Raw genomic sequence first — 12,239 nt, 5'->3', positions numbered from 1 at the left:
CAACGAGGTGTGCGATTGTTTCCAATTCAGTGTTACAAAACCTAATTTGTCTTTCTCCCACATATTCAATGGACTTGTACGTAGCACACTGTCTTGCGCTTCCAATATTAACCTTTAATCTCTTGGTTTGTATTTGCCTCTCCTTAACCATTCCTGCGTTCGTTCCTGATAAACATGAGGTTTTTCCAGAAGTTTTTTGTACTTCCATCTATATTTGTTTTTTCCACATTTCTTGCCTTCTCATCTGGTCCTTCACCGTGTATTCTTTTGTTTTTTTGGCACATTCAGTTGCTGCCTGATTTTTATCTACTTCTGGTTTGATTTCCATTCCTGCTTGATGCCAATATGCTTCTGCTAAATTAAGCAGAGAAGTCATCTTAGATTTACTCTCCTCATGTTTCAAAACTTTCACTACATTTGGGTCTTGTGAGATCATCAGATATGTGTGGAGTCCCACAATTGTAGATCTATACATGTAATCAATTTCAAGGAGGCCCATTAAATTGTTGACAAAGAGAAGATAAGTCTTTATACTTTGTTGTTTTTTAGGAGCCAAATTGTAGCCATAGCCTAAGCTGTTAAGTAAACGGCTTAATGGGTTAATGACAAGGCAGAATAGCAACGGTGACAGAGAGTCACCCTGGAATATCTCCCTTTGAATTTTTGTTCCTGGGATAATAATCTGTCCTTTATCATGGCTTAATTGCAGAGTGGTCTGCCATTATTTCATGGTCACTGTGGTCTTGTACATTTTTAAGCACTGTTATCCATTAATGTGGATTACTGTGAAATGCTTTTTTGTAGTCTATCTGTCATACCTAAATTCTTCCCCTTTTTACAGTTCTCCAGTATGACTTTATTTAACAACAAGTGATACTTTGTTCCATATGACTTTCTTTTATTGCCCTTTTGTTCTACTGCCATAAGAGTTTTCTTATAAATGACTATAAACCCTGTCAGCATCAATTCCCATGTATAGTTTATACATAGTCGGAAGGCAAGTTATTGGTCTATAATTTTTAGGGTAGCTTGCAGGCTCACTCTTAAGTAAGAGCATTGTTTTGCCTGTTGTTTGTCAGGTTGGTGTTGGTTTGGGGTGCACATATAAATACTTCTTACCCATGGCTAAATCCTTGTGCAAAGATGTTAATACTTTTAACCAAAAGTTAGGGACTGCATCTGGGCCTGGGGTTTTCCATTTACAGGCTTTTCTTAATTTTGTTTCAGTCTCTTCTGACCTTTACTTCATCCCATTTCATATCCTGCACCTTTAAACTTCTTATTCTTTTCTTTTATTTTTTCTGTCCGTTTAACATCTTTATGTTCCACAGGATTTTCTCCAAAATGTATCTACTTCCTCTTTTTTTGGGCGGTCTTTTAGTTCCTTTTACCTTATTTCCCAATTCTCTCTCAAACTTTTTTGGGTCATCAATAAGTTGCGTATTTTGTACTTTTCCTTTATATTTATCTGTGTATTTTCTAAGTTTTTCCACCTGTGCTGAAATGTTTAGTTTATTTGTGATAGTGCATTACATATCCTGGTCTGTACTAATATTGTACATTGCTTTAATCACATCTGTCTGTCTTAGTATTTTTGTTGATCTGTTCCCTCTTCTATAGTCTTCTAAGAGTAACACTTCTTGTCTTAATTGCGTTCTAGTTTTCTCTATTCGATACTTCCATGATGGTATTCGATTTCTCCCCTTCCTTTCCCTCACTACCTTGTGTTCTTGTGGTAGAACTTTATCAGTTATTAATTTAGAAGCACAAAAATATAACCTGTTTACTTGTATCACATGGATCTCTATGGACAATCCCAATTACTGCATTCATTTTGTTTCATCAGACTTCTGACTTTTTGTGTTTTATTGACCTTCTGCAGTCTATTTCTCTCATTGATCTTAATGTATTTATCCATGTCTATTAAGTCAAGCAACTCCTCTATTAGCTCATTTTCTTCCAAACTGAGGCTGCATACCTTATTTTCCATTTCCTGTGGGCATTCTATAGAAAGTTCTATAGCAACTTCCTGTGGCACCTTCTCTTCAGTTTCATTCTGTGCCATCTGTTGCTCTGTCGTATAGTAACTCAGTGGCCTATCACTCCTCAACATTGACTGCGTCAGAGTTTCCTGTTCCTTTCCTTGCTGTCTAGCTTCAAGTGAATGTTTATACTTGTTTCCTGTGGAAGGCTGCAAAATATCTTGATATGGCCCAATTGCTTTTTGTTCCACAGGTTTCCACAGACCGAGTTGTGTGTGGTAGTAAAGATGATGCTGTGAGAAAGATTTTGCTTCGTGACGGTGATTTAACATTGAGTAAGACCATTGAGATTTGTCAGATATACGAGCTTACAGAAAAGCACACAAATATGCTTACAAATGAGAATAGCTTTAGAAGTCACTGCAGCAAAGCTCACGTAGATATTATGCAGCATGTGGTTAAACGAAACGGGCCCAGGCACATGGCAGCAACTGCAGTGTCTGCCGCACTCACTGGTAAACCTCAGATCTTTCTAGCAAGTTCCAGAGGTTCGCACAGTCTCAGTGAAGCATAAGAGTGAGTCAGGAAACTCAAAGCGTGGGCCCCAACCTAATTTCATTGCTAACTGTCGTAATTGTGGTAACAGTCATAAGTATAAAAGAGAAAAGTGTTTAGCTTTTGGTCAGCAATGCCACCAATGTAATAAATGGAATCATTTTCAAAGATTTTGTAAATCAAAAGAATGTGTGCTCTCTTTTACTAAAAGGGAACATTTCAAAAAATGAGTTGATCAATTAGCAATAATGTGGCCTCTCCTGCTCTTTATTTTGACGTTGTATCGTTGCTTAATGAGATGTTCAGTGCAGTTGATTTATGGGCCAAAAATGAAGTATTTTGTATTGTGCGGATAAATGACAAACCTATAGAGCTCAGTTGATACTGGATTAACGTGCAGTGGTTATGTCTGCTGAAGCATTTGCTAGCTTAAGTGCTGGTGAAAGGCTTGATTTGATAGTGTGCGAAGCTTATTGCATATGGTGGTGAAGATATTCAAACCGAAGGCTGAGTAATGCTTTCATGTTACTCTGCAGGTTGAAGTTACGACTTGTTTTATGTGGTCAAGAGGCATGTCCAGTGATTATTAGGCCTCTTTGAAAATGGAACTACTTTCATTTAATAAGGAAGTTCACTATGTTAGCTTAAAAGACCACTACTCTAATTTCGCACAGTCTGTTTTTTTCTACCTATGCTGATCTTTTTGCAGACACTTGTGTTGGTCATTTATTTACCAGTTCACAGACGCTTCTTAGCAAGCAGCCATTCTCGAGATGCCAGCTCCAGACCATGTTCTATCTAGGCAAGTTCGTTCCAGACTGGAGTCAAATTTCAGCACCACTCAGAGAGCGAACATGTAAAGATGTATCCTGGTCTTGGTTAGAACAGCACCAGAGAGCATTTGAAGTTCTGAAACAGAGAATTGCCAGTCTACCTACTCTCGGATACAGTGATGTACACAAGCCAGCTACTCTTTCATGTGATGCTTAGAAATTTGGTCTTGCTGCAGTCATTCTACAAGGGGGTCAACTTGTTGCTTATAGGTCCAGAACTCTCACTTAAGCTGAAATGCAGTATGCTGAGATAGAGGAAGAGCTTTTGGCAATTGTTTGCATGTTCCAAGTTTCATGATTTTGTATGGTAGAGCTATCCAGATCAAAACAGATCAACTTCTAGTCCCTATCCTGGGAAAACCAGTGCATTCAGCTTCAGCCAGATTGCAACGCATGATGCTGAGATTGCAAAAGTATCATTCCAGTCTTGTCTACAAGAAAGACAAACTTCTTTATTTTGGTGGTACATTATCCAGATCACCCAGAATTACCACTGAACAGCATGAGAATGAGCAATTTGATTTTTGAAGTCATGGAAGTGAGAATTTTTTTCTTCCGCACGTCTTGATGAGCTGAGAGATTACACCGCTACAGATCCAGTTTTACAGAAGCTCAACTACTTTCTCAAACAAGGATGGCCATCAAAGCAGTCTAGTTTACCTCAAGAAGTGCAACGTTATTTTCCATACAGAGATGAGATTTTTGTCAGACAATGGTATTATCATGAAAGGTCCTAAAGTTATTGCTCCAAAGTCTTTGCAACCATACTGTCTTGCATCGAGGTCACCCAGCAGCAGACTGTACCGAAAGAAGGGAGCGAGTAGTAGTATTTTTGTCACAAGATATTGAGAGAGTACTTTCATCTTGTTCTAATAGTGCAAACCCACATAAACAGAACCACTTCAGCTAAACCAGATTCCAGAACTACCTTTGTCGACAGTAGCCACCAACATTTTTGAGTGGAATGGTCTATATTATTTGGTGTTTGGAGACTTACTTCAGTTGTTTCAAGATGGTGGAGTACTTAACATGGGTTTATTCTTTTGTTAATTGATTCTGATGAAGTCTCCTGAGGAGAGATGAAAGTGCTTAATCCAAGGAATTATTGTTCTGGATCTTGGTTTTTATTTTTATTCTAATAAAGTGTGTTTTTCTGCATACGTTTTCTGCCATCTGATTATCCTCTGAACAGGGGATTTTGCATAGGAGGGACAACCTTTATTAGAACTGGCACTGTGGACCTGTGTTTTTGGTGGATTTCTGTGTGTGAGGTTCTTGGTTATTTGTTTCAGAATTGACCTACTTCCCAATCTACCATCTACTACTGTCATTACCAAGATGAAGCGTCATTTTGCAGTACATGGTAGTCCACACAGTTGTTATTGACAGTGGTATGCAGTTTACAAGCCAGCAGCTCAAAAGATTTGCCCCAGAGTGGGACTTCACTCGTTACGTGTAGCCCAGAGTATCCACAGTAAAATGGTTTGGCAGAACATGCAGTTCAAAGTGCAAAGCAGTTACTAGAGAAGTCAAAACGAGACAGTAACATTTTCCTGAATCTCAGAAACATTCCTTGTAATAAAACATCTTGGTTCACCTGCTCTGAGATTTCTTTCGAGAGAAACCAGAGCCATATTACCAATCAGTAGTCAGTTGTTTCCATGTGTGAACAACAGCAGGTCAGTGAAAGCCAATCTGCTGAAGCATTTAACCCAGAAGTCCTACTGTGATAAGACCAGCAAACTGCTCAATCAATTATGGGAGCCAGAAGTGGTAAGGATACAAATGTCCAAAGGTTATGATCGGATTGGAGTCATGAAGAATATCTGCCCAGAGCCAAAATCGTACATTGTGGAATCATAAGAAGCAGTTTTTAGGCAGATTCGGAAGCATTTGCTACCAGTGTCTGAGCCTGTGAGAGACTTTTGATCTCAGAGTGAGTTGTCTGGTGTTCCAGTTCCAGAAGAGGTTACAGAGAACATTCCCATTCCTGTGATGAATCCTGAAGTTCCTGAGACGAGCTGTTCACTGAAACCTGTCCCTGTTGCCAAGTCCAGTCCTGATGGTTATGTCACAAGAGCTGGTCGAATCTCCAGGCCATGTTCCAAATATACAGCGACTTGGACATAAGCAATATGAACAACCTGAGCATTGTGTTTATTTTTCTGATTGTCTATATTGATGTATGCCTTACTGGAATCTTATTTTGATAAAGGGCGATCTTTTCTTTGAGGAGGAGAATGTAGATTAGTGTACATATAAGAAATCTCCTGTGGGCATGTACTAAGTGTATTTATTACTGAGCATGTGCAGGGACAGTGTTCCATTTTGTGTTGAGATGTTGTAGTGTAAGCATGTCTGTGTGTAAGCTCTGTTTGTTAATAAGTTCATTTATTGTTATTGATGCTGCTATCCATCCCGATGTGTTCTTATACAATAAAGCATCTTAAACGATCTGTCCCACCTTGCTTGTATATTTTAAGTTTAGAGGGATGAGCGACACATGGTATTATGGATGGATGTGCGATACACTTATTACAATTCTGATCTCTCCTCCATTATGTATTAGTTGCTCAGTTATCTCTTGACAAGGATGCCTCTGTTTGACTGAACAGGTCAGCTTGTTCTGTCAGTGCATTGGTTGAAACTGAGAGCTGTTTGTGTGTTCCCAAGTAAAATTTTGAATTCTCCATTATGATGTATCCACCCCTGTGGTTTTGGGGGCTCCTATGCAATTTCTGGACCTGGGGTACAATTCATAAACATGGTATTGTTCTTGCTTCATCTTGTGAGTTTATCCAGAGGAGATGGTTTTCATGATAATGTTATTATTAAGCTAGTGATATAGAGCTGTACCTTTGTACTTCAGAAATGTGTGACAAGTACAGAGTCATTGGTAAGTTATTTAGTCTTGTCCATCACTGGTTTATTTATAACTGGTTGAGTCTCAACCATTTCAAACAAGCATTTGCTGTTCATACAAAAGTAGTGGTTTAAACTCTTTGATACAATGTTAGCTTTAGAGGTGCAGGATTGGAGGAAGAAAAGATTTGGAAAGGCCAAACGAGTGAGAAGGAAGCTATTTTGCTTTGCAGCTGACTGTCTGCTGCTCAGTTTCTCAGTCTGTGGCCCTTTGTCTTCCTTTGATGGCTCTTGATGGAAAAAGGCTAGTAGATCTGTCTACCACCAGTGTTACCCCCTCCCTCCAAAAAAATATGAGGTCTTGATTAAGAGGACGAGTCAAAATGGTGTTGGTGCCGGCAGCATCAGTAATGCTGGAACCAGGCCTTTTCTAAGGCCCTGCTTCTTTCAGCATGCCAACATTGATGTAGACTTAAGCGAGCGATGAATTGTGGCCTTGTAGGGATATGACTGTCCTAGGACCTAAAGCACACACATGCACCTCCCCTGTTAGTCCGCATACCCTGGATGACTGTCCAGTGATCAGTCCAAATTACAGCCACTGTCAGGGTTCTTTGAGTGATCCACTTCTTATCGGAGTGTTCCCTCCCATCCTCCTCAGTCTTCATCAGAAGCCTGAGTTTCTGATTAATCTGAGGTCAGCTGTGCTGTAGTCAATACTGCATTTCTGTACACCACTAGAGCTTGGTGCAAGTGGGTAGAAGGGTGGCAGTTGAACTTCAGTGCAACTTCAGGCTGCAGTAGCTCTGCTGTGAAGCAACAGCTAGAGGGAATGGAAGTAATGGCAGCAGAGCAGGAACATGATCTGGTGATGCTGGTAACCTGTGTTTAATGTATTTTTTTTTCAAAAATCAGTTGTAGAAGTTGTATTAATATTAGTTATATCAGTGTACTAAACTGTTGAATTCTGCAGTAACACTTGATATTTTGTATGTGCTCTCAAACCAACAACTGGAGTGAATCCTAAGGGGATATGGCCTCCCGAAGCAAAGATGTAATATTGCAGGGCCTTGGTCAATCCTCAACTTGAGTAGAAAAAGTGACATCTGACTACTGGAAAAGAGCTTTGTGAAATATCCATGAGATGGAGGGGAATGAATATGATCAGTGGCTTGAGAAGATGGCTTTTCTCACTTAAGACCAGAAGCGATGTGAAGAACATATTAATGCACATGATAGTATCAGGCAGATGTTACCTGTGTCTGGCATATGAGGCATCCTCTGACCTAATGATGGATTTACTGAACATCAGCAAGTCCAATGACATCAGAAATACCCTCTTTAGGGATCTAAACCTCTTCTGCAACATCATCAGAATGGTTTGGAGGGACAAGTATATCTTGCAAAAGGTACCGCAGCTCTGGAATACACTCGTCATGCACATCTAACAAAGTTCATGGGCAGTTTGAATCTTATCTAACAGTTGTGAGGCTCCCGGATCCACATTCAAGCACAGCATGGATATGTGGGTGGGGAAAATGGAAACTTTGCCCTAGGACTGCCCCCTGTACTACTAATGGACAGAGGCAGCTCCTAAATGCTTTATCCCATGCATGGGCGTCTCCTCAAATTATCTATAGTATGACCCCAGTTATTGGGGATAATTGCTGACCATGGGGGTGAGTAAGACCAATCTCTAAATGGAATAGGTTAATTCAAACACACAAAGGGGAAACTGGGTAGTCTTTAGCTGCCTTTGTAGGCCATTTTGTCTAGTACTTGTCTGTGAACCTATGAAGGAGTCGTTCTGAACAGAGGAGGCAGTGGCATCAGATTGCATAATTTAATTCCTCCATGGAGCTCTAAAAGTGCAAATGAGAGGGTAATGGAATAGATCATTGGAATAGCTAGTGTAGATGGAACATACAAGAGCATTCAGGAGGATGTGGAACTGCTGTGAAAAGGAATATGGGGAAAGCAGGTTGAAGGGAAGGTAGAATGCTAAATGTGTTTAAAAGGGCTGAGGGTGATGGGCTTATTGTCTTCTGCAGTCAAGGAAATCTTGTGTCCAAAACTGAATAATTGGCTGCATGCTACCTTGCAAGATTCCTCTGCTTTACAACTTCCACTATTTATAATTTGTGGTGGCAGTAAACTAGAAGGTTTTTTTTCTGTCTTAGTGTCATCTTTGTCTGCCATGCTTAATTTGTTTTGCTTCTGCATGAGGAATATCTCTAGGATTAAGCACTTGAATGCCTCCTGACGGTTTCTTGCTTAATGTTCTAATCTTGATTGCTTCACACCTGTTGTTACAGTGCCCTTTACCTTGGACTTCCTAACACTTGAGCTGTTGGAGCTTATGCAAAACTCCACAGTGTGTCTTATTATTTTTGGTACCTGATATTATCAGCATATTGCTGCCATTCTCCATCCAGTTCTGCGTGTTTTTAAGATCTTAAAGTTGGTCTTTAATCACCGTGTGATTTGAGTTCTTCTTACCTGCATGTGTTCACTGTCTTTACATTATGAAATATAAGCCTGGACCTTCTGGTGGTTTGTGGGGCACTATGAAACTTCTGTTGTCCTGTTCTTTGCTCATCTGACACTATGCCTCTGGAATCTACTGCCAGTTTGGCTTGAAGATACCACTGTAGCCTGCTTTAAGAGCTCCCCCAAGACCACATTCTTCAGTTTTACTTTTAATGACAGACTATTATTTTTATTGTTGGTGTTTCTATGTTTTGGTACTGTTTTAGGCACTTTGTAATAGTGCTGAATTTTCAAGCAGTTGAATAAATTTGGAGATCGCTTGTACATCATTGCTGCTATAGAAAATACTAGATTATCTTCCTGTTTTATGACGTGGTGACACACGCACACACACACACACACACACACAGCTGTAAATGTAAGTTGAAAAATGGGAGTCTGAGACATTTTCGTTTGTCAGGCACCTTTGATGAAAAAGGTGACTCAAGGTGATTACAACTCCATTAAAAAGGCAACTCAAGTAAAGTAAAACTTGTAGGAAATCTTTCAGGGTAGGCTAGGTAAAAGATTTTTGACTACCACCCCCAGTGCATGCCAACTATCAAGCCTCCCCCAGTTGGACATATCCCATTTGATATACTTCCTTATTACTGTTGCAATGTTCTTTACAAATGGGATATCCTGCAAAAGATGGGCAGATGTCCAGCCTTTACACCTTTCAGGCCCCTTACATTAGACTTTTGTACCTTGTGCCTTAGGTACAGGACGTGTGCCATATCAGCACCTAATCTTCAGAACAACTTTGCTGCCTGTCCAAACATTGCCTTGAATTTGGTTTGCAAGATGTTCACTGAGAAGGTTCAGCTACTGAGCCTACTAAAGATAATTGCCCCATTGAGGTTTCTTCCTTCCTATTTTTCTTTTGGTTTTACCTTTTTATATGTCATCCAGGAAGGGAAAATGTGAGTTTGGGAGGCAGATTCCCTATGAAGATAAACATGAGCAGTGTTTTTTTTTTTTTGTCCCCAACACTGTCACAGTTGTCTGTCAGTTTCCATTTACTTGTAGAATCATTGTCTTAATTTTAACTCTAGGTACCATGGCCTTTGAATCCTCCAACCCTGACGTTCAGCTGCTGTTTAAAAAAAAAAAATAAAAACTAAGGTGCTCACCAATTCCATAGCTTTCCATCTGCCACCGGTTGTTTGTCAGGTTGGATGAAGAACCTGAGGACTGTTTGGTGCCCACATCAACCCTTTTGCAACCCAGTTGGAGTTTTGACATGGGACTGCTTACCCACATGTCCGCCAAGGCTGCCTGTACATCTGCTGCAGATGTGGAGGGGAACGACAGCAGATTATATTGGGAGGACCTTGGGGATTCCCCTAATACTTGTTTGGGAAGGGGTGGCTGGTACTGTCATTGAATCTAGGCAGGGGTGTGAATTTCCTAGATTTGTTAAAGACTATGTTCTTTAGAAAAGAAGCAGACCACCAGGTATGTGGCCCATATGGCTAAGGATTTACATAAGGGGTGGCAGAATTTTACTCTGGGGCTTTTCAATGATCTTATGGCTGTAAAGCCCCTTTGAGGATTATCTATTCCTGCCTTTGTTCCCTGGTCTTCTGTTACTTCCAGATGTCCTAGAAAATCTGATGCCTCTGAAGAAGAGTTGGATTTAGAGTATTGAGAAGTCGCTGACATACTCTTGCCAAACCTGCTCTCCTGTTGTCCTGGGTTCTGAAGGGGATTTGCTTTCAGCTGATTCCCTATGAAGGAATTGCCATTTGTGGATACTGTGAATGTTATGTAGTCCAATCTCGCCTTCATTCTTACCCGTGGGTTTGGTGCCGAACCTCTGCTCTGACTCGGCCATACTCTAGCTCGAAGTCTTCAATTGGTTCGTGGCTAAGAGGTATCCCATTGTGCAACAGGTCTGTTCCCCAGATCTCATTTGCCACTCATTAAGCTCAGACGTTGTCTTACTTTTGGCCGTGGCTAAGTATATTGTTTATAGAATTTTTATAAACTTTTGACTTGTTGCTCAAAAAGCTATTTTCATAGCTGTGTGTGTGTGGTAGTGGTATTTTACTGCCTGTATTTGTTTCTATGGCTGTTTTTTGTGCCCTTGTCCGACTGTTTGGGTATCCCGTTCATTTCCTTTCCCCTTGGGCTAGGCCCATTTAAGTTAGAGGACCTAGTACCTCCTGTTGTTTTCCCGCTGGTTTCTTGGACGTTTGAGTTAGAGGCTCTGTTTTCTTGTTAGTTGGGTCTAGTGCATGTACATATTAATTTGTTCCTTTCAGCATGTCCAAGGATCCTAAGGAACACAGGCCTTCGGGCTTTAAAAAATGTGTTGAATGCAGCAATAAAATGTCTTTAACTGATGGGCACTCTGTGTGCATGTACTGCTTGGGGGGCTATTCACCTCCAAGAGTCTTGCTTGTTTTGTCATTCCTTCAGTCCCTATATGCTACAGGAGAGGAAGAACAAGCTCATTTTGAAAGGACTGCTTAAACACTCCTTCGAGGAAGACTTGGCTAAGTCTTCCAGTGCATTATCCTCTCCAGCTAAAAAGGACAAAAAGACTTCCAAGAAGCGCTCTCCGGCTCAGTCTGTTTCTTCGGAGCTACCAGAGAAAGTTGCTAGAACAGCTTCTCCTTCTACGGTTCCATTGCTTTCGGTGCTGAAAGAAGGTAGTCTCTTGACTAAGTTGGTATCGGCTCCCAGCCTTTCGGAGCCGGTCATGGATATTTTGGTTCGGGGCGGTCTCCAGTTTTTCAAACGGGTTCTCCTTCACGCAAGTCCCCTTCTGTAGGGAGATCCAGATCTCCTACTTTATCTTCCAGGACCCTTTCTGATGAAGACCTTGATAGGGTGGTGAAGAAACTGCTTCAGTCATCGGTGTTGGCCAAATTGATTTCGGCTCTGACCCAGTCGGCTCTGGAGCCTATGGCTTCCTCATCCTTTGTTGTTCCTCTTCCTAGCCTTTCTCGGACTTCGGAACCAGAGTTTTCTGTTCCGTCGGATGCTGTTAGGTCGGTTCCAGTAGCCTCGCCTGGCCTCTCTGTTCTGATTTCCGCTTTGACCCCGTCAGCTCCATCCATGGGGTCGAGGGTCCACGGTTCTCCGGTCGGATCCGAGGGGGAGGGATCGGATCGATCTTCATCGGTTCTCAGCCTTCCTCTCAGTGCTTCGGCTCGAGTAAGCTTGGACCTGACATCTGCTTCGGACCTCATCTCCTCGGCACAGAGGGCTACTACTGTTTCTCCTACAGTTGGTCGGCCTTCGGAGCCGGGGGAGATCAGTCTTCGAGGTTATGAGGAGCCTGCTGGCCAGGTCGTCAGCTGCATCCTACAGCACCAATACTCTGACCCCTCCAGCACCGGTGTCAGTTTCGGTTCATGATCTATCCTTGGGCAGCAGAGACCCTAAGCCTCAGGATACCTCCATGAGTGGTCCCCAACTTTCTGACATCTTCCCAGAGTTTTTGCCTGAGGAGCCCGCCAGAAAGAGA

The 12,239-nt window shown here is 41.5% G+C and overlaps 1 protein-coding gene across 2 annotated transcripts in view; it reads left to right on the top strand.

Annotated features, from left to right (window-relative positions):
- Positions 1-12,239, top strand: part of POLR3E (RNA polymerase III subunit E) — an 892,447-nt gene that overhangs the window by 67,399 nt on the left and 812,809 nt on the right. The gene's annotated exons all lie outside the window — the stretch shown is intronic.

Source organism: Protopterus annectens, chromosome 12.part0 (assembly GCF_019279795.1).
Source record: "Protopterus annectens isolate FY-2018-M chromosome 12.part0, PAN1.0, whole genome shotgun sequence".
In the NCBI taxonomy this organism is placed as follows: domain Eukaryota; kingdom Metazoa; phylum Chordata; order Ceratodontiformes; family Protopteridae; genus Protopterus; species Protopterus annectens.
This window is presented reverse-complemented; position numbering and strand designations above follow the sequence as displayed.